Consider the following 19,921-nt stretch of genomic DNA (forward strand, 5'->3'; position numbering starts at 1 on the left):
CAAGGACTGGGGGGGAGGAACAGTGCTCATGTAGAACTACAGACATTAATTTGGGGTGAGTGGAAAGAAGGGAGGAAGAGAAACCGTCCTGACAGCCCACATTTTCCACTGGAAGTTACAAGGCATTTTGTTTTCTTGAATTGTTGCCGTCACACTGAATTTGCTCTTAACAGAGAGAATACGTAGGCAGAAAAGTGGGCAGATGTTGGTGTCATAGTCTGAGAGACGCTTTTGGTTGCACGCAGCTTCCCAGCACGTTGGAGGTCTGCGCTACCTGTTGCCCATGTTGCCAGTCATAGCTTCTGCTGGCTGCTTGCCCCCCGGACCTGCAGAGGAACTGCTACAGCAAAACGGGTGGAGGATCCACAAGGCTGGCCCTGCGCAGCTTCTGCTTCGCACAGGAGGTGCTGGGAGCGCGGCAAGGAGGCAACGATTAGTGTGCTGCATTGCACGTTGAAGGGTCTGGGTTGTCTTTTGTCTATGGGAGGTGGGAAGAAATGGATGAATAAGAAGAAACAGCTTTGCAGTTGAGATGTGCTGTTGCATATTGAAGCAACTTTCCATTTCTTTATGCTTGGGAGATGGCAAGCTTTCACTATCCCTAATTCCTTTGATATCAATTGTGTTTATGGCATAGGCTGCAGAGCTCTTGAGATTTTAATTCACGCTGCAGCTTTACAACTCTGCTGTAGTTGGGCTGGGGCTGAGGGCCACTATCTCTCATGGCTGAAGTTCAGGTCCAAAGAATTCCTCCAGCCTGGCAGTTGAGCCCCAGCCTAGAGCGAGAGGAAGTAGGAATGCTTGTGAAAAACTTCCAGAAAAATATTGCAAAACCTGTAATAGTTTGTTGAAAATAAAAAGAGCCCAAGTTCTCTGTAGGGGGTGACTTTAATTCATTTAGATTTCTTCTGGGGCATTATGCAATTATTTTTCCCATGCATCTTTTGTTGATTATTTGAATGCAGAGGAAGCTTCTGATTTTTTTCTATTTTTAGTCCTAAAATGAACCCAGCACTGACGTATAAGGAACAATAATTCCACCACACAAGCTACTTGAAGCTTATCTAGTGGTGGGAAACTGAGCTCAGTGGAGGAAAAAGTTCTGTGTCCTAGTTACCCACCCACCTTGTATGGCCATATGTAGTCCAGGAGCCTCAACAAAGTTCAGTTCCCATTTTCCTGAGCTGTGGCGGAACAGGAGCTTTATCTAAACACTACAGCTCCCCAGAGGATACCGAAGAGAAATGGGAACAGACTTACTTTTTGATGGTTTTGTGTCATAACCCATAATGCTAACGCTCATCTCCCTCCTACTCCCCTTTCTAAATATAGCGGCAGGGAGAAGTCAACAACCATCATGCTAAACAGTACTGAAAGAATGTAAAACAGTCCAAAATTCAGTTTTCATCATTCATCCCTATAATTTTCGTTACCGCAGAGCTAACAGAAGAGTCTCTGGTGAAAGGAAGTGGAGCATGTGCTTCTTTCTGGACCAGCTCACAGTGCCAGCTGAGTTAATGCTGACTTGGGGAAAAAACTCTGCTTGGAAAGGAACAGCTTCTGGGGCTGAGTCTGAGGTGGCTGAGGGCCCAGCTTAACTCCTCCTCAGACCAAAATGCTTGAATGAGGGACCCTGCCTTGACCTGGTGCCTCGCTGCCAGGCTAGCGGCTGTGCCACACTCATGCTGGTGAGGCAAGGCTTCAGGCACATTTCTAGTAAATCTTCATTATCTGAGCTGCATCCCGTAGGAAAACCTTCCCTGAAGATCACAGTCAGCTTAAATTATTGACTACAATCAAAGCAGCAGCAAGAAGCCTTTGTTTAAATCATCAGCTTTCACCTTGTTTTGCATGTGCTCAGGTATTTTCCTAAAGAAAATTGGTTTTCATTGGCTGGTAAACAAGACGACTTGTTAACTTGTAATTTAATTTAATCTTTACAGTGAGTTTTGTACTTCTTTTTGCTCTGCAGGAGCACACACTATTTGCATATGCCGTTACAAAGCTTAACTTCCATCTTTATATTCTAGTTTTTCCATTCTGTTATGTTAAAAATGGTAAATAAGTATTTCTTTACCAGCTGATTCAGCTTATAGCTTTTATTTGTTTCAACTTTCTTTTCAATGGAAATTGAGATTTCATTAAGAATGCATAAAATTAGCACTTCTTATAAAGTAAAATATATTAAGCATACCAGAACAAAGATTAGCAAAACATTTTGTATTCAAAGCACATGTAATTATTGGAAGTATCTTATTTATTAGGCAAAAGCATTCTGCTAGTTATTGAATTGAGTAATTCCAATCACAATGTCTGTTAAACCTGTAGGTCTCAATTTTTCTTCTTTTTTTTTTCCCATAGTTTGGAAGAGTACAAGCTTTCCTGCTTTTTCAGCTTCTAAGTGGTTTTATAAAAAAAATCTGAAAATAAAAAAAAAAGAGAGAATTTTATACCTACAGAAGAGCTGTCAAAGAGTCTAAAGTTTTCTTTTATCATCTCGAAAACTGGTTACAGGTGCTCAGCCATGTGACTTCTCCCAATCCATGGTTTGATTTTTGTAACAGCTCTGGCAGTCCATTTTACTCTGCCAATCTGTGCTTTTTATAACACACGTTCAACCACTAAAAGCTAAGTGGAATTTTACTTCAGCCCTTCCTGATGGGTCTTTTAATGCAGATTCTGAAACTCCATAGACTTGTTCAGCTCTGGCTCTTCTAGATTCTAAGAAATACTATATCTGTGCTTGAGTAAGCAATATATTCTTTTACACAAGCTCTTAGTATATCAGCTTTTCACTTTTCAGTATGTGTAGCAAGGCTTTCAAACTGTGATCAGTCAGACTTTGCAAATTTGAGTAAGAATCATGCCATCTTCTACATATATACTGTAGAGGATCGGAAGAGGACTCCAGATCTTTAGTTAGTTTTGATAGCAACAGGTTGACTCTCTTGCAGAATCACGTTTTTTTTGCAGTTTAAATGATTAATGCTGTATTATCTCTACTTGACTTGAGCAGCCTGTTCAGAGTCCTGTAGTTAAACTTAGAATGAGATATCGGAGAAGCTGGGTCTCAAAGCATGCCTCTGCACACTGAGTGGGGAGTTGTGTCTGTTCACACTTAAAACCCATCACAAAATATACCACCTCTCACTTTTGGGCCTGTTCAGATGGTAACAAGCTATTTCAGCACTCAGTTTCTGTCCATCTGCCTAGTATCTGCCACTCCAAGAATGATCGCCTTCCCAGTACAGTGGCCAGCTGAAGCATCATTACCTAGAGAAGTCTGGGCCTCCCAGCTGCCTCTGTTAGATGGATGTTTTATTGGCCCATCCTGTATGAAGACAGTCTGTAAAGTGTTCAACACAGTTCAACACAGGCCCAAGCAGTGCCCTGGGAGTAACTGTTGTCATGCAGGGCAGAGGGGTTACACTGGATGTCCTTTGAACCTGGAACTCACCATTACAGCAGATGTGTTACAAAAAAAAGTCTGCTTTCATACATGGCAGGGTAGAGGATTCCCTTTACTCTAAGTCCATATATCCAGAAATAAATGATGTATTTTAACTACATTTTTAAAAGTCTCTGTGGATTCAAACTTGTTTGGGACAAGTATGTGTTGAGTAAGTTGAACCTGGATTTTATCTTCACAAAAATATTGAGATGAATAAAGGTACCTAGCTGTCGTGGAGAGACTTGCTAAGATAAACTATTTATCACTGAATTCCTTCATTGTGAGGAAAGTTATTTAGAGCAGTATTTAATGTATTTTTAATGCAAATATAGGATAATTGATGTTAGGTATCCAAATGTCTTTGCTTTGTAAACATAGGAGTGGAGGACTCTTGTGTATTACTGGACCAATTGCTACCTGAAGACTGGAGATCTACAGGAATGCAGAGAGAGGGCTCCTCGCAGCTCTGGTTTTACATGAGGTGCCCATGCTCTGCTCTCTACCCATGGCAGCACAAGTCACACAGTTTCTAAGGAGATTCAAGTGGGAACACCTTCCACCAAAGCTTAACAAAAACCTTTCTGTGGCATGGCAAAGCCATTGAAGCATTATTCCTGTAAGCAAACTTGCAGTAATCTGCAGGAGAAATTACACTGCCGGGCTATGTCTTACTAGCAAGTTTTGCTGCCAGAACTTTTGTGGGGTCATGAGTTGCTGACATTTTTATGGCCCTGGAGCGTGTGTGTTCATTACCTCTTTTCTGAGGTGCTGCATGCCCTTGCTGAAAGAGGCTGTAACAGCAGAAGGGCTGCCGCACACGGGGTAAGGATCCAGGGCTTGCAGCTGCCAACACCACTGCGTCCTTGGAGCATGTAGGCAGTGGCATTTTGCTAGTAACTATATGTTGGCTTGTGTTGTTCAGAGGGGAGATTCCACTTCAGGAGGACAGGCTGAATTTTGTTGGCTTACATCAACTTAGTACGAGAATGCCTGGCAACTTGGGGCAACAAACGTTGGCTTCTGACAGCGTGTCCCACACAAGCACGCCCTACCAACCCACTGCTGGCAGACGTTCTGCTCTTCACTGATGTTGCTCTTGGTACCTGAAAACACAAGCCTCTGACACAGCAGCAGAAAAGCTAGCAGAACTGTAAAGACTAGCTGACGCTAGGTGCCTGCTGTCTTTCTTTCACAATGTCCCTACCTTTTTCTCCATTCTATGCACTATTAGGATGTATTTATTTGCTGCCAGGCTGCATAAATGGAAAGATGTACAAGTCAGGGTCAAGCTTGAAAACTTCTTCCTAGGAAGAACTGAAAAACCAGCGCTTCTTGGAAACCTAGGGATATTTCTTTTCAGCTCCTTTGACTGAAAGAGGAAATAAAAGCTGAAGTTTGCATTAATTAGCAGTCCATATTTACCTGCCTACAGTGCAAAGCAACAAAGAAAAACTTTAAATGAGGAAAACACCTTCTAGTGGTGCTGAAATACAAGGTGGACCTAGAAGAGGCTTTTGGGAGACACAACATGGGAACTGCTTTGGTAAAGTAAATAAATGTCATAAAATGAAAATCGAGAGCATGCTTCTAGACAAGTATAGCTGGTACATTGGCAATTCCTTCAGGCTGGTACAGCGTGCTCCCACTTCAAACACCTTTTGTGTTTGGACCTGTGCTGGCAGCTTTTCAAAGGAATCTCATACTTTCTTCCCTCACCCTCCTCACTTTGCATAATAATTAGTATGCAAATATGCTTGTGACTTATTATTATTATTTTAATACAGTCACATTTTAGAGACTTCAATAAAGTTGGGAGCTCCATGGAAGCAGTCCTTGCTCCAAAACCCATGCAGCCTAAACAGACTGGAAAAACAAAGCAGAGCGAAATAGCATCACCGCCATTTTGTGCAGGGAGAAGCATGGTAACAGGAGACTGTTTTATCAGAAAGGATTCAGGATCCATCCAGGCAGTACGCTCTGCCTAACATCAGAACCCACCAGTTGCTTCATGTACGGTATAATAGAAGGGGAAGAAAATCCAGCAGTAAGAAGTGAGATCAGTCCTCATGTTAGATTTCATTCCCCTTTCTAGGAGTTAGAAACTGGCTTACTCCCTGAAGCATCAAGTTACAATCAGATAATTCAGATTATTTTGGACATTCAGATATATCCAATCCCTTTCTTGAATATTAAGTTCTTGACTCTGACACTGTTCCTATCAGTGTAATCATAGCAGTCTTTTAAAGACACATCCATATTGGGATCTTCAAGTACCCGAATAGTCTTAATGAGTTTAGAAGTATGCAAGATGGATCACACAGGCAATTTCTGGTTGGGGGGCTAGGAGTTTGCCCAGTGTAGCCCATGAAGTCTGGAAAACTGAGCACAGGTCTCCCTAGCTCCAGCCTCTCCCCGATTTACAAATACAATCCTGAGGAGGGAAGAACAGCAGTCCAAGTCCGCAGCTGCAAACTAAAGGAAAATAAAACTATGCATTTAGTGGATAATGCAAAATATGAGAAAATAATATAAGAGAGAGGTGTGATAGAAATACCTTTCCCGAGGTTAAGTGGGTATTGATGTGTTTCAAACCCATAAAGAGATTTGTGCGTGTTGCTGGCTGAAGAGGTTTGGGTTTGGAGCTCTGTTTTGTTGTTACACCTCTTTACTTGCTTTTACTTACTGCTCCTCAGGCAAGAACAACAAGACATGAGCAGTGTGCTCTTCTTTTCCCTTCCCTGTGACCTGGGATTAATGACAGCCATGCCAAGATTTCTTTACCCTTCTGACTGGTGATAGGGAAAAAAATGGCTTACTATCATTCATCCATCTGATACCTTGACTGTGGAAGGATGAATAAAGGAAATTAATTCAGGAAAAAATAATGGGAAACCAGGTGATTTAATTGTAAAGGAAGCAAATGAAGAGAGAAGGAATTCCTCTCAGAAATCAACCCAAATCCTAAATCGGAATACTACAAATGCAATTTCACAGGAGGTCCTTCACGGGTATCTGTCTTACGTTCTGTCTCTTATTGGAAGCAAAAAGGAAAGCTATACATTGGTGGTTAAGTTCAAGATGTGGGTGCAACAGCCAACATTTGAGGATGGAGTATTTTCTTGCATGATCTACAGCAACACATTTAGAACTACTCAATCACTGTGTATAATCTCTTTCCAGAGATACAGTCCCAGACAAACACTTACAGCTTATCAGGCATGATATTTCAAGAACACACAGAACGCACAGGAAAGAGACAGGTAGATCTTCAATAGAAATTCACTTGTGTAGCATTTTTATTTGAAGTTATTTTGTCCCCCTCAGTGGAACAGGGCCCTCACAAGGACTGCAGCAGTTTAAGAGAAACTTACTGTTGCATCCCACTGCCATGCTCTGGGATCTGCATAGCACAGGACACAGCCCCAGCTGTAAGAATGTACCATCCAGACTGTGCTGAAAAATCCAAGTGAAAAAATACGAGTCACCTCAGATAAATGGGTGGAAGAGTCAGACTGGCAGGGACAGCCGTTATTTTGTAAGACTGCATGTTTCAAATCTCTTCTCAAGGTACATGCCCATGAAGCTCATCAGTATTAGTCTTTTCACTTAGGCAGAAAGTTCATGATTATCGCGATACTGTGTTGAGTATTAGAGGGAAATTCTTCAGTCTTCCTGCTGCAGCAGCTTTTTGGAAATGCACCAAGGGCTTTGATCCTAAAAACACTTACCTGTAAGCACCGGGTAACACTGACATAAATACAACCAATTGAGAGCTTCAGTTCAAGTGTTTGCAGAATAAGACCCATGTTTGTATTTTAAGATCTTATCTACAGAAGAAATTGCACTCATTTACCTAAGTGTTTTTATAAACACACCTTTATTTAAATAAGTGCAACGTTACTCATGCAGGACGCTGCCATGCAAGGAGCAGTGGCCCTACCTCGGTTCCCAGAGGTGTGAAGGCAGCGATGGCTCTCAGCGTGCTGGAAACCATCAGGGAATGACACACCATCACCACCCTCTCAGTAAACGGGGAGAAGGCCGCTGCCACGGTGCAGGCAGCAGGGAAGCCTCCTCATGGCTTCACCCGTGTGCCACACGTCCTCACACCGTGAACATGACCGCACGCACGCCCATGTAGCAGGGAGCCCCCGAGCACCCACGGGGTTTCTCCCTGCAAGGGTTGGGGATGGTGCACGGATGGGTGTTTTTAGGTCTCCTTCCCGAGCCGGGGGCTCCCAGGCCGGGCCCGCCGCGCCCCGACCCACCGGTAAGGGGGGGCGACTCCCGGCCTCGCCCGCAACACAGCGCCGGCACGGGCCCGGGCCCGGGCCCGGGCCCTGGCCCTGAGGCCGCTTCCCCACGGCTTCCAGGCGGCCTCGGCGAAACCAGCACCGGTCGGGCCCAGGCCCGCCCCGCCCCTTCCAACCCCGGCGGCGGCTCCTCCTCCCCGCCCCGTCCCGTTCCGGCGGAGGCCTGCTCGGCACGGGGAAGGTGCGTGTTTGCTCGGCTCCCCTTCTCCTCCTCCTCTTCCTCCTCCTCTTCCTCCTCCTCTTTCACATCCTCAGAGGGACCGGCGGCCCCGCGCGGGAGGCGCTCGGCCGGGCTGGCTGCCGCCGCGGGAGCGGGGCTGGCGGCGCCCCTCCGCCGGGCCGCAGCGCCCTCTCTCCCGGCGGGGCCGGCTCCGGCGCCTGGCTGCGGGCGAGGAGGGGCTCAGCCCCGTCTCCTCCGCTTGCCGAGGGCGTGCTTCGAAGCCCTGCCGGCATGTGCTGGGGTGTCCCTCCCATCTCCGAGGCCGGGCCGCGGCCTCGGGTGCCGCCCGGCCTGGCAGCAGGGCCTGGGGTCCACCTGGCGCCTGCCCTCCCGCCCTTCCCGGAGGGGGACAGACACCAGCTCGGTCGCCCTTCAGGAACACGGACGCGCCATCGCGTGACGAGAAACACCAGCTTCCCCTCTCGTTCCAGATACCCGGCCCACGCTGTAGTTGGCTGTCGCACATGTGCTCGGTCGGCGTTAGGCGAGGCGCGGCGCTCTGCCGAGGGCTTGGAACCAGCACAGCTGACAGCAGTCACTGGCTGAAGGAATGCCACTGCAAGCGAATAAAACCCATAAATACCAGATGGGTGCATTAAGATATTTAATTACTTTTTATGGCACACTTCATAGTGAAGAGGTCCCGGTGTGTAAAGTGTTTTAGTGCTTCTGAGTAGGAAATTCTAGTAACTAGTACCCATTAGGTTTGTTTTGACAGGTCTTTAAAAACTACCTTTTTCAAATCGATGCAAAAGGGAAATGTATATAAGAAGAGAGGCATTTTTATGTATGTGTATACAGTTTTTGTACACGCATCTACATATTTTATGGAAGTACTAAAATATGTATGAGGGAGAGAAGAGTGAGATAAAACATGAAACATGTAACTTCTGCCAACTGAATCAGATTTTATTAAGGAAGCGTTACAGACAGAGTAGCATTCTGAATCTAGTGGTTGTGCCTGACAAGTTACAAGTCTGCTCAGAACAACTAAAGATAAAATGCAAAATATAAGCACAGATTTCTGTTTCCTTGTTGATTACTTGTTTCTTCCTTCAAACTGCAGAATTTTTGGGACCTGACTTTCCTAAATGCTGTGTGAGCGCTCAGAGTACCTGCTCAGATAGGGCCATACATATGCAACACCTGAAATCCTGATTTCCTGTTTAGTAAGCCTTAATTTTCAAAATTTTGCCCGTCTGTGGTTTTCACTCTGTTTAAAATTAGATTAATTTTACCGTTTCTGGAGATTGTTCCACATCTGCTCACCCTTTTGTATCAAATGACTCTAAGAGTGTTGTAATCTATTGATGAAAGGGCAGCGTGTGGGTGTTTCTTCTTTCAAAGCAATCCTTGGTATGACTGTAGAACAGATTCCCTGTATGGGAGTGGATGGGAGATTCCCTGCTTACATCTATATCTAGCTATAATGTATCTATCTATTTTAGCCTGAGAAATTCTTTAGATTTAAGCTAGGGTGACAAAAGTTGGCCTTGATTTTGCTCTGGTGATTTTTCTCCGAGGATGAAAGCTGTTATTAAATGTCTTCCTCATGCTTACCTGCTATCACTCCTTAAAATCACCTTCTAGTCTTGTCTGGCACTCCCTCTGTTAGATTAGTTTTTTGAATAATACCTCAAACACTTCTTTCCCCAAAGACATCCTACAAAGCCTGCCGTATCCATGAGAGTTCTTACATCCCTTGTTTCCTTGTAAATTTTGACTCATTTCTTTAGACATATCCACTCTTATCTTGGATAGCATCTATCAGTTGTGCCTCACAGTTTCACTTTACCCAAACCTCAATCTTTCACATTAAGTCTGTGCAGATAAACTTGGATCAGAGCCACTGCAGCTTTAAAGCTTCATACTAAACCTTTGTCTTACCTAATCTTGTTTCTTGGTGTTTAAAATATATATAATTCTTTTGAACAGCAGAACAATAAGATACTAAATCAGATAAGAACAGATTGCAAATCTGGGCTGGGGAAGAACAACCTGGCATTGACCCCTGTTGGGAGACATCTGTCAGTAAAAGCTCATATAAGTTCTTATTTGTTTCATAACACAGTTTTGCAAATGCCTGCATATCTCTAATGTCAAATTGGGAAACGAAGCAACATATACTTTTACTTATTGTTGACATAATTGCACAGACTCATAATGCACATGGGTTTCTTTTATCTGTTCCTGCTATAGCGTATAAAACTTTCTTGTTTTAAGATTGAAAACTTTGTCTTGTCATTTCTTCCTTCCTTTCCAGTTGTGGGAGGATGAAGATGAAGGATGGCAGTACATCTAAGAGATAGCAGCTGCAGGGGTGAAATGTTTTGCTTAAAAAAAAGTACTTTATGCGTAGAAATGTATGAAACGATTACAGTCTTGAAGCTCTACAGTTCTTTCTGTTCTGTCTCAACAGGAAATATTATCTGTCAAAAACTGCACTGCAGTAATCTTTCACGTTTTCGTTACCAAATGTGTGCAGTAATCTCAAAGTACTGAAATAAATGTAAGTTCTTTCTTCGGTTGACCCCCAGTTACTTACATTTTCACTCATTGGCAATAGTGAATTTTTGGCTCTGATTTGTAATCTCGTAAATGCCAATTAATTGATTAAGTCAGTATTTCTAACAGAATCTGTGGGCAATCCTCTTGCCTTTTTTGTTTCAGTTTTACAATAGAAGAAAAATTGTATGTCAGCTTGAGAAGAATGTTAACCTTGTTATCCTGTAGTTTTAACAATGATCCTTTGGGTGCCTTGATCTTACAAGAGGATCTTTTTTTTTTTTTGAGACAGAGAGAATAGACCAATGGTGAGGGGGTTTATTTATTTATTTATCTATCTATTTATTTATTTATAATGGAGAGTATTGAGACACCCAGCTCATTTAATTTCTTTTTTTTTTTTCCTGTCCTGGTATTAGTAGTATTTTCTCAGACACTTTTAAATCTAATTAACTTCATGAGCTTGATGAATTTTCTCCACAGTGGGCACAGGCTAAAAACATCAAAATCCCTTTGGTGCTGTTGCTGCCAAGAGGGATTCGGTAGAAGTATCTAATGAACAGACATACAGATTAAAATAGATCTCTAAGAAGTGGTTTATATATTTTGGCAAAATGTTTTTCTCTACTACCCATTGCAATCAGAGGTATAGTAAAAGGCCTGTGACCTTAAAACATGACTTTAAAAGATACTAATGCTGTTTTAGAAAATAAAACTTTCAGTCAAATTTATCTCAATTATCTATAATCAATTTTGAATCATAGAATCACAGAATCGTAGAATGGCTTGGGTTGGAAGGGACCTTTGGAGGTCATCTAGTCAAACACCTCTGCACTGAGCAGGGACATCTTCAACTAGATCAGGTTGCTCAGAGCCCCGTCCAACCTGACCTTGCATGTCTCTAGGGATGGGGTCTCCACAACCTCTCTGGGCAACCTGTTCCAGTGCTTCACCACTCGCTAAAAATTTCTAAAATCTTCACTGCCTAAAAAATTTCTTCCTTATATCCAGTCTAAATCTACCCTTCTTTAGTTTAAAACCATTACCCCTTGTCCTGTCACAACAGGCCTTGCTAAAAAGATTGTCCCTATCTTTTCTATAGTCCTTCTTTAAGTACTGAAAGGCTGCAATAAGGTCTCCCCAGAGCTGTCTCTTCTCCAGGTTGAACAACCCCAACTCTCTCAGCCTGTTCGTGTAGGAGAGGTGCTCTATCCCTTGGATCATTTTTGTGGCCTCCTCTGGACCTGCTCCAACAGATGCATGTCCTTTTATGTGTTGCGGGCTCCAGAGCTGGATGCAGCACTCCAGGTGGGGTCTCACCAGAGTGGAGTAGAGGGGCAGAATCACCTCCCTTGACCTGCTGGCCATGCTTCTTTTGATGCAGCCCAGGATACTGTTGGCCTTCTGCACTATGAGCGCACATTGTTGGCTCGTGTCCAGCTTTTCATCCACTGGGACCCCCAAGTCCTTTTCCACAGGGCTGCTCTCAATCCCTTCATCCCCCAGCCTGTGTTGATATTGGGTGTTGCCCTGACCCAGCTGCAGGACCTTGCACGAGGCCCACCTCTCCAGCTTGTCCAGGTCTCTTTGGATGACATCCCATCCTTCTGTTGTGTCAACTGCATTGCTCAGCTTGGTGTCATCTGTGAACTTGCTGAGGGTGTGCTCAATCCCACTATGTCATTGATGAAAATTTTAAGCAGCACTGATCCCAGTACAGACCCCTGAGGGACACCACTCATCACCGGTCTCCATTTGGACATTGAGCCATTGGCCACTACCCTCTGGATGTGACCATCCAACCTTTCCTCATCCACTGAATAGTCCACCCATCAAATCTGTATCTCCCCAATTTAGAGAGAAGGATGCTGTGGGGGATCATGTCGAAGGCCTTACAGAAATCCAGATAGATGACATCCATTGCTTTTCCCTATTCCACTGATGCAGTCATCATAGAAAGGCACTAGGTTAGCCAGACAAAACTTGCCCTTGGTGAAGCCATGCTGGCTGTCTCAAATCACCTCCCTGTCCTCCATGTGCTTTAGCATAGCTTCTAGGATGATCTGTTCCATGATCTTTCCAGGCCCAGAGGTAAGCCTGACAGGTCAGTATTTCTTCAGGTCCTCCTTTCTACCCTTTTTAAAGATGGGCACAATGTCCCCTTCTTCCAGTCCCTAGGGACTTTACCTGACTGCCATGGAGAGTGGCTTGGCATCTACATCAGCCAATTTCCTCAGGACTCTGGGTTGCATCTCATCAGGTCCCATAGACTAGTGCATGTTCAGGTTCCTCAGGTGGTCAAGAACATGATCTTCCCTTACAGTGGCAGGGGCATTACCCCCCTGGTCCCCATCTTCTGGTCCATTGACTTGGGAGAGGTGAGGAAAGGTTACCAGTGAAGGCCAAGGCAAAAGGTTGAGTCCCTCAGCCGCCTTCTCGTCTGTTGATACTTGGTCGCCATTCTTGTTCATCAGGGAGGGTACGCTTTCTTTAACCTTCCTTCTCTGGTTGATGTACCTGTAGAAGCCTTTCTTGTTATTCTTTACATCCCTTGCCAAATTCGGCTCCAGCTGTGCCTTGGCCCTCTTCACCCCATCCTTACACAACGGGTAAGCATCCCTATACTCTTCCCAGGACACCTGTCCCTGCTTCTACTGCCTGTGCTGTTCCTTCTTGCTCTTTAGTTTGACCAGCATGTCTCGACTCAGCCATGCTGGCCTCTTCCCTTCCTTGCCTGTTTTTTTACACCTGAGGACTGAGAGCTCTTGGACTCTTTGGAAAACATCCTTAAAGATCCCCCAGCTCTGTTCTACTCCCTGTCCCTGATGACTGTTTACCAGGGGGTCTTTCTGACTGACTCCTTGAAGAGTTGGAAGTTTGCGTTCCTAAAATTTAGGGTCCTGACTATACTCCTTGCTTTTCCCATATCTTTCAGGAGTGCAAACTCCAGCAATGCATGATTGCTGCAGCCCGTGCTGCCTCCAATGTTGACGCCATCGGTTAGCTCACTTGCATTGGCGACCATCAGGCCCATCTGAGTAGAGATGAGTAGAGGTGTCTATTACCTGGCTTAAGAAGTTATCCTCAGTGCATTCTAGGAATCTCCTGGATTGCCTACAGCTTGCTGTGCTACTTTTCCCACAGGTGTGGGGGTGGTTGAAGTCCCCCAGTAGGAGGAGAGCCTGCGAGCACGAAGCCTCCTGGAGCTGGAGGAAGAAGGTTCCGTCAGCAGTCTCCCCTTGATCAGGTGGCCTGTAGTAGACACCAGCCACAAGGTTCCCTCTGTTGCCTGTCTCTAATTCTTACCTTAAAAGCTTTTGACCTTGTCGTGGTTTAGCCGGCAGCTCAGCCCCACACAGCCGCTCGCTCACTCCCCCAGCAGTAGATGCGGGAGAGAATCAGAAGGGTAATGCTCGTGGGTTGGGATAAGAACAGTTTAATAATTAAAATTAAAAGAAACAACAGTAGAAATGCAATGTAAAGGAGAACAACGAGAGGCGCAAAGCCCCGGGGGAGGGGGGAAGGAGGAGAGAGGGGGAAAGGAGGGGAGAGGGGGAACGAACCACCGAAACAAACCGCACGCGCCGCAGCCGCTCGTCGCCCGCCGACCCGACGCCGCGCCGCCCCCGCGCTGCCACTGCCCCCCCTCAATATATTGGCCATGGTGTCATGTGGTATGGAATGAACCTGCCATTGGCCAGTCGGGGTCAGCCGTCCCCGCCATGGCCCTGCCCCTGCCAGTCCCCCCTGCCACGCCACGCGGCAGAGCGCGGGAAGCTGGAAAGGTAGCTGACCCCCACAGTGAGGAGAATTAACCCCTTCTCAGCCAAAACCAGCACAGACCTGCTTGTGGTTATTCTTCAGGGACTGCTCCTCACACTGTATTAATCTCTTGATGTAGAGGGTAGTGCCTCCATCCCTCCTTCCTCATCTGTCCCTTCTGAAGAGCCTGTGGCCATCAATAGCTGCACTGCAGTCATGGGATTTTTCCCTCCAAGTTTCAGTAATGGCAATCAGATCATAACTTTCTAGCAACACGGTAGCTTCCAGCTCCTCCTGTTTGTTTCGCATGCTGTGTGTGTTCGTGTAGAGGTGTTTCATCTGGGCTGTTGGCCATGTCACCTTAGCGGAACACCCCTTGTTTCCCTTGAGGTGTTTCACGGAATTTTCCTTGTTGGCTCCTACTACCTCAGGAGCCCTCAGCTCATCTCCACAAGGCTTCAACTGTGCTGCAGCATCCCCAGCATGCCTCTGGGCAATAGGTTGAGGGCTCATAATAGCAGCCTCTAAGCATTGTGTATCATCCCACAGCATGTCACAGGCAAGCCTGATATGCTCCCCCTTCCCCTTTGCCTCTAGTTTAAAGCCCTGTCCATGAGCCCTGCAAGCTCCTGAGCAAAGACCCTCTTTCCCCATTGAGAAAGGTGGCTCCCATTAGATGCCAGCAATCCCAGTGCCATGTAGGCCTTCCCATTGTCAAAAACCCCAAAGTTGTGTAGGTGTCACCAGCCATGGAGCCATGTGTTGATAGATTGGGTCAGCCTGTTCCTTCCAACATCACTGCCCACAACTGGAAGGAGAAAGGAAAAAATAACTTGTGCCCCCGATTCCCTCACTAACCGTGCCAAAGCCCTGAGGTCTCTTTTAATCACCTTTGGGCTACATACTGCAGCTTCATCACCACCCACATGGAAGAGCAGTAACAGGTAGTCTGAGGGCTGTACCAGGCTAGGAAGTTTCCTAGTGATATCTCTAACCCAGGCTCCTCAGAGGCAGCAGGCTTCCCTATGAGGAGGGTCAGCCTGGCAAACTGGACCCTCTGTTCCATTTAAGGGAGTCTCCTACAGCTATGACCAGTCTTTGCTTCTGTGTGGAGGTGGTAGTAATATGGGGGGTAGGTCTTTCTAGTCTCGACCACTTCTCTGGGGTAGATGGATTGACACCCACATCATCCACTGACTGGTCCTCCACATCTAGAGCCTCATACCTATTGTGCAGAGGCACCTGGGGAGGCGTGGTGAGCAAGGAAAAGGTTTGCTTGCTGCTCCCATTGTGGACTTGTTTCCACTTGCCGCTTCCCTTTAAGACCCTGCCTCCATCCTTGTGGGGGGATGATACAAATCAATCATACAAATCAATGATCTTTATGTTATAGTGAGAGAAGGTTAATCTCAGGTCACCTATCAGTCTTACATTGTAGGAAAAATAAGCAAATAAGATTTTTTTTTTAAACTTGCCTGAGTGACCATCCTGCATTCAGTACAACAGTGGCAGTTTCCACCAGCTCAGGATTTGTCCTAACCTGTTTTGTGACATCGCAGATGTAGCATCTGGTGCAACTGTTGTCACCCTTGTGAAGCCTGTTCTAGTAATGGTGTGAGAAAATGGTCCTGATTTTAAGTATATATGCGTATTTTTTTCTCCGGTTGCTGGTTATGGTGTCTGATCTTATACTCAAATATAGTGGTAGCACGTTTTCTGCTAGAACACTCTGTGTGAAAGGGAATGACATCACTCTTCTACCCTCCCCCAATTTCTGTAGCTTTCATCTGCTACATGTGCATTGATATCCTGTGTCTTCAATTTTTGTGTTAGTTTTTTTCAGCAAAGACACTTGACTATGACTTTACGTAAGACACGTGATTTGACAGTAATTTTGTGTTTCAAGTAGGCCCACAAAAGGGCTTATGTAATATTATGCATGTGCCAATAGACATTTGAGAAAGAAATGTGCTTTTTTGAGGCCTTAAAATGACATCTGAGCCAACAGACTCTGTTGGGAAAGCACCCGCTTCTTTATCTGTAACTTTTGAAGACCAAATCATAAATTTGATTTATCTGTAATGGTTTCCCCTTCTCCTCTCCACAGGTTTTGAGATTAGCGTTTCTGATCTTGTTGATTTTTACTGTTCTGAATCACAGGGCTTACCTTCTAGTGCTCTCTCTGGTCATGTTCTCCCATATGAAACATGAGTGCTCTTCCGTGGCAGATTGCAAAAACACTTCTTGGAGTTTTAGTTTAATGAAATTCTTTATTGCTTTGGAAGCAAAAAGAATTTTAAGTTACTAATTTCTTTAAGATTGATCGTACACTGCAATGGCCTATTAATATTTTCTCTTATGACAACTAGATAAGGCAGAAAAGTACATTACTTAGCTCAGGTAATGTATACAGTGCTGCTGAAAAATACACAAAGCAGACAATTTCTACCTCAGTGATGCACTGTGAGATACCCTAGAAGGAGAACGAAGTCAGCTTGATTTTAATTACTTGTTCAGTTTGGTTGTCTTGAAATAATTGTTGGGTAGGGAATCTCTAGGGGGTTTTCAGAAGCAAAAAAGTCTCAGGAATAGTCTTGGAAAATTCTGTGCAGGCTCTGAGTTACTGCCCTTGTCTAATTTACCTGCAACTGCCGCAGAGGTTTCCACCCCAGCCACCCTCCCTCCCTTGGCCAGGAGTTCTCACCCAGTTAGCAGAGGTGGTGGAAAGAGCAGAGCTGTCTGCTCTTCAGGCTGCAGGACTGCCGCAGTCCAATCTTCTGAGTAGTACACCCCCATTTTCTCTTTGGCAGTAACCTACTGGTACTAATGCTCATGATTAATTTCTGCAGACAAAGAATAAATGTTTTTCACTTGGCTGGTTTCAAGAACCAACTTGCTGCCTGAGCATATGGACAAAACTCTGTTGCAATGGCAATGTGGAGGGCAGAGCCACCATAGTTGGGCCTAGATGGACTTAAGCCATGACTGATCCAAACCTCCTGTTGCCCAGTCCATAGGCTGGTAAAATATATCTATGCTGACTTTAATATATATTACTACCGCAACTAAGGTCTGTGATTCATGCTTCATCTTGGACTTACCTGTTATGGCTGAAGAGAAAGCTTGCAGAAAGTGTGGTAGCAGGAATCTGCCTGTGGCCACCTTTCAAAGAGTAACCGAATGAGGACAGGTGTGCTTGTTTCCAGCAAGTGATGCTGCCCAAGTCAGCAGATACATCTTGCTTTCTGCCTCTTACACCAGTGCTGTCTAGTGTACACAACAGTCATAAGTATTAAAAAGACCTGACAGCCAAACCCAGCTTATCCGATATGAGTGGATCACATGGGGCTTTTTGGTAGTTGTCCGATTTTGGACTCTTCCAACAAATCTGGTCATGAGAGAGGGAAAGGTGATCAAACTGAAAGAAACTTCAAGAGAACAGCTTATGCTGAATGTCAGAACATCTGTTAAAAGTTTGCTGTGCAGGTGACAACGGTGTCTTCAACCTCGCATCTAAACTTTGGCTAGGACAATGAACTTTTTTGTTTCATTGGAAAAAAAAAGTGGTCAGAATAGTATGGTTATCTTTCTGTGTTTACATCTGGCAGTCGGTGAGCTGAAAACTCATTTGCAAGTCTTTTTCCCTAGAGGAAAAGGTATTTCCCAGTGCTAAGTGGTGCTTCTGTTAGCACTCCTCTCATTGCTCAAAGTAAGTTTAATCTTTTGGCCCAGAATATTGGTTTTGAGTAAAAATACCAATTTTGACACAACAGCGTGAGTTATTTTGTGTTCATAAGTGAACAAGTGTATATGCTTTTTCTAGTATGAGAATTTTGGCATGGCTAGAAATGATTTCTTTTCCCCCACATCACTCTCCTATCTCATGTAATTTTTTAAACAAATTTGTGAAAATGGCTTTATAGTTTAAGCTTTTAGGCCGAAAGAAGTTGATGCATGTTTCAAGCTTTATTTGAGGAGCTATCAATATTGATAGTGACACATCCAGTGTTTCTTCGATCCAGATCATATGGCAAGTTTTATTTAAAGTAGAAACATAAAAAAAACCTGTACAAAGTGAATCCTGTTTTGCTGACCCTGATGTCAAGAATCCAGCAGTTAAAAATCGTATGAATGTGTCAATGAAGCATATCTGATGTTTGTATGCTTTTTTTTTTAAATTTTTTTTTGTTTTTTAAACCAGAGCCATTTTCTTGTGATTATGGTGCAGACCTCTCACCTATTTCATCATTACGTTACACACCACACTCTTGTCAGTCCCACCGTTGTGCATTTGCAGGCATCAAGGGTTTATCAAAGTCAGAGCAGTTATGTTTCAGGGGAGTAGTAGTCAAATTTTCTGATTCTTTTTTCCCCTTTCACATGCTTATTTATCTCCTTTGGCTTTTCTTCATTGTTGTGATGCTGGAAGATACGGCACTTCTCCATTGCTTCTGTTGTCAGTGCATTGGTATTAGAATTAAATTTATTCAGGTGCCTGTTTTCTGAAAATCCAGAACATGCAGCCCACTTGAGCAGCATGCAAACAGGAATGGGAGCATGGGAAAGTTCCTTTGAAGAATGTTATATAAAAATAACTATTGGGAGCTTATCACTATGTGAACTATATATAAAAAACCAGATGTACACTGGATAAATAAAAATTACAGTAGGCATCTGTCTAATGCAACCTCCCAAAATTATCAAAATGAAACATGCTGTATAACATCTCCTGTCCCTACAGACAAGCAGCATAGGAAGGATGAAAGTCAACTAATACTAGCTTTTTTCCTGGAAAATATTTTCAGCTGTGGTGAGGTGGCAGCTGGGCTGCTAGCTGCAAGCTAAAAATGTGAGTGGTGGCTGGTGCAAGCTCAGCCGCTCCTCCGAAAGCAGAAGGTAACTTTGCTGCAGAAAAAAACCCTTAATCTAGGAATTAAATGGGGTAGTAGACTTAAGAAATGTAGACTTCATGTTGACCTTGCCTGCTCTCTGAGTGTTTATATCCAAGTACTTTGTACTCAACAAACAGGGCTTGTTGGCAAGCATGGAGTAAGGGGCGTAGGATTAGTGTTGCCATCAGTTCTGTTCCAGTGGATAACCAGGAAGTTGCTGTCATCAGGGAGCAGAACTGATATGTAATTCATTGCCCAAAGGACTGTTTATGTCCTGGCCTGGCTTCCAAATGGTTTCAAAGAAGAGCTTTTGGAGGAGTGACCCTAATATGGAAATCATGGAAGTGTGGGCAGATGTGGTGAGGCTGTAATCCTGAAAGGAACAGCACTTCATTGAGAAGTCAAAGATGGCTTTTTGGGCTGCTTCTGAATGAAGGAGCAGTTGTAACTTTATGAGAACTCTACCTCATCAGTTGCCCCTGCTTGCAAGCTGATATATGTGAACAGGGTGCCAGAGCAGTGGAACAGGCTGCCCAGGGAGGCTGTGGAGTCTCCTTCCCTGGAGACATTCAAAACCTGCCTGGACGTGTTCCTGTGCCCCCTGCTCTGGGTGTCCCTGCTCAAGCAGGGGGGTTGGACGAGATGATCTCCAGAGGTCCCTTCCAACCCTTACCATTCTGTGATTCTGTGATAAAATCAAAACCGAGTGTAAGCGATCCTCTGATACCAGTGTCATTTTAATTTGGAATTGCATTTTAGTTCATGAGGAGAATGACAT

General features: G+C 44.6%; 1 protein-coding gene and 1 long non-coding RNA gene across 2 annotated transcripts in view; both read left to right on the forward strand.

Moving 5' to 3' along the window:
- The first annotated feature begins 1,429 nt into the window (after nt 1–1,429).
- On the forward strand, nt 1,430–4,855 carry LOC142053599 (uncharacterized). The gene is made up of 2 exons (XR_012659271.1): nt 1,430–1,861; nt 3,799–4,855. It is a non-coding gene; the product is annotated as an uncharacterized LOC142053599 (long non-coding RNA).
- Nucleotides 4,856–7,858: 3,003 nt separating this feature from the next.
- The window catches only part of CPQ (carboxypeptidase Q), a 169,893-nt gene continuing 157,830 nt past the window's right edge, over nt 7,859–19,921 (forward strand). Inside the window, exon 1 of the mRNA XM_075085462.1 lies at nt 7,859–7,945. The gene's annotated coding sequence lies outside the window, so the exon portion shown is untranslated. The remainder of the gene's footprint in view (nt 7,946–19,921) is intronic.

The sequence above is a fragment of the Phalacrocorax aristotelis genome, chromosome 2 (assembly GCF_949628215.1).
Source record: "Phalacrocorax aristotelis chromosome 2, bGulAri2.1, whole genome shotgun sequence".
NCBI lineage: Eukaryota > Metazoa > Chordata > Aves > Suliformes > Phalacrocoracidae > Phalacrocorax > Phalacrocorax aristotelis.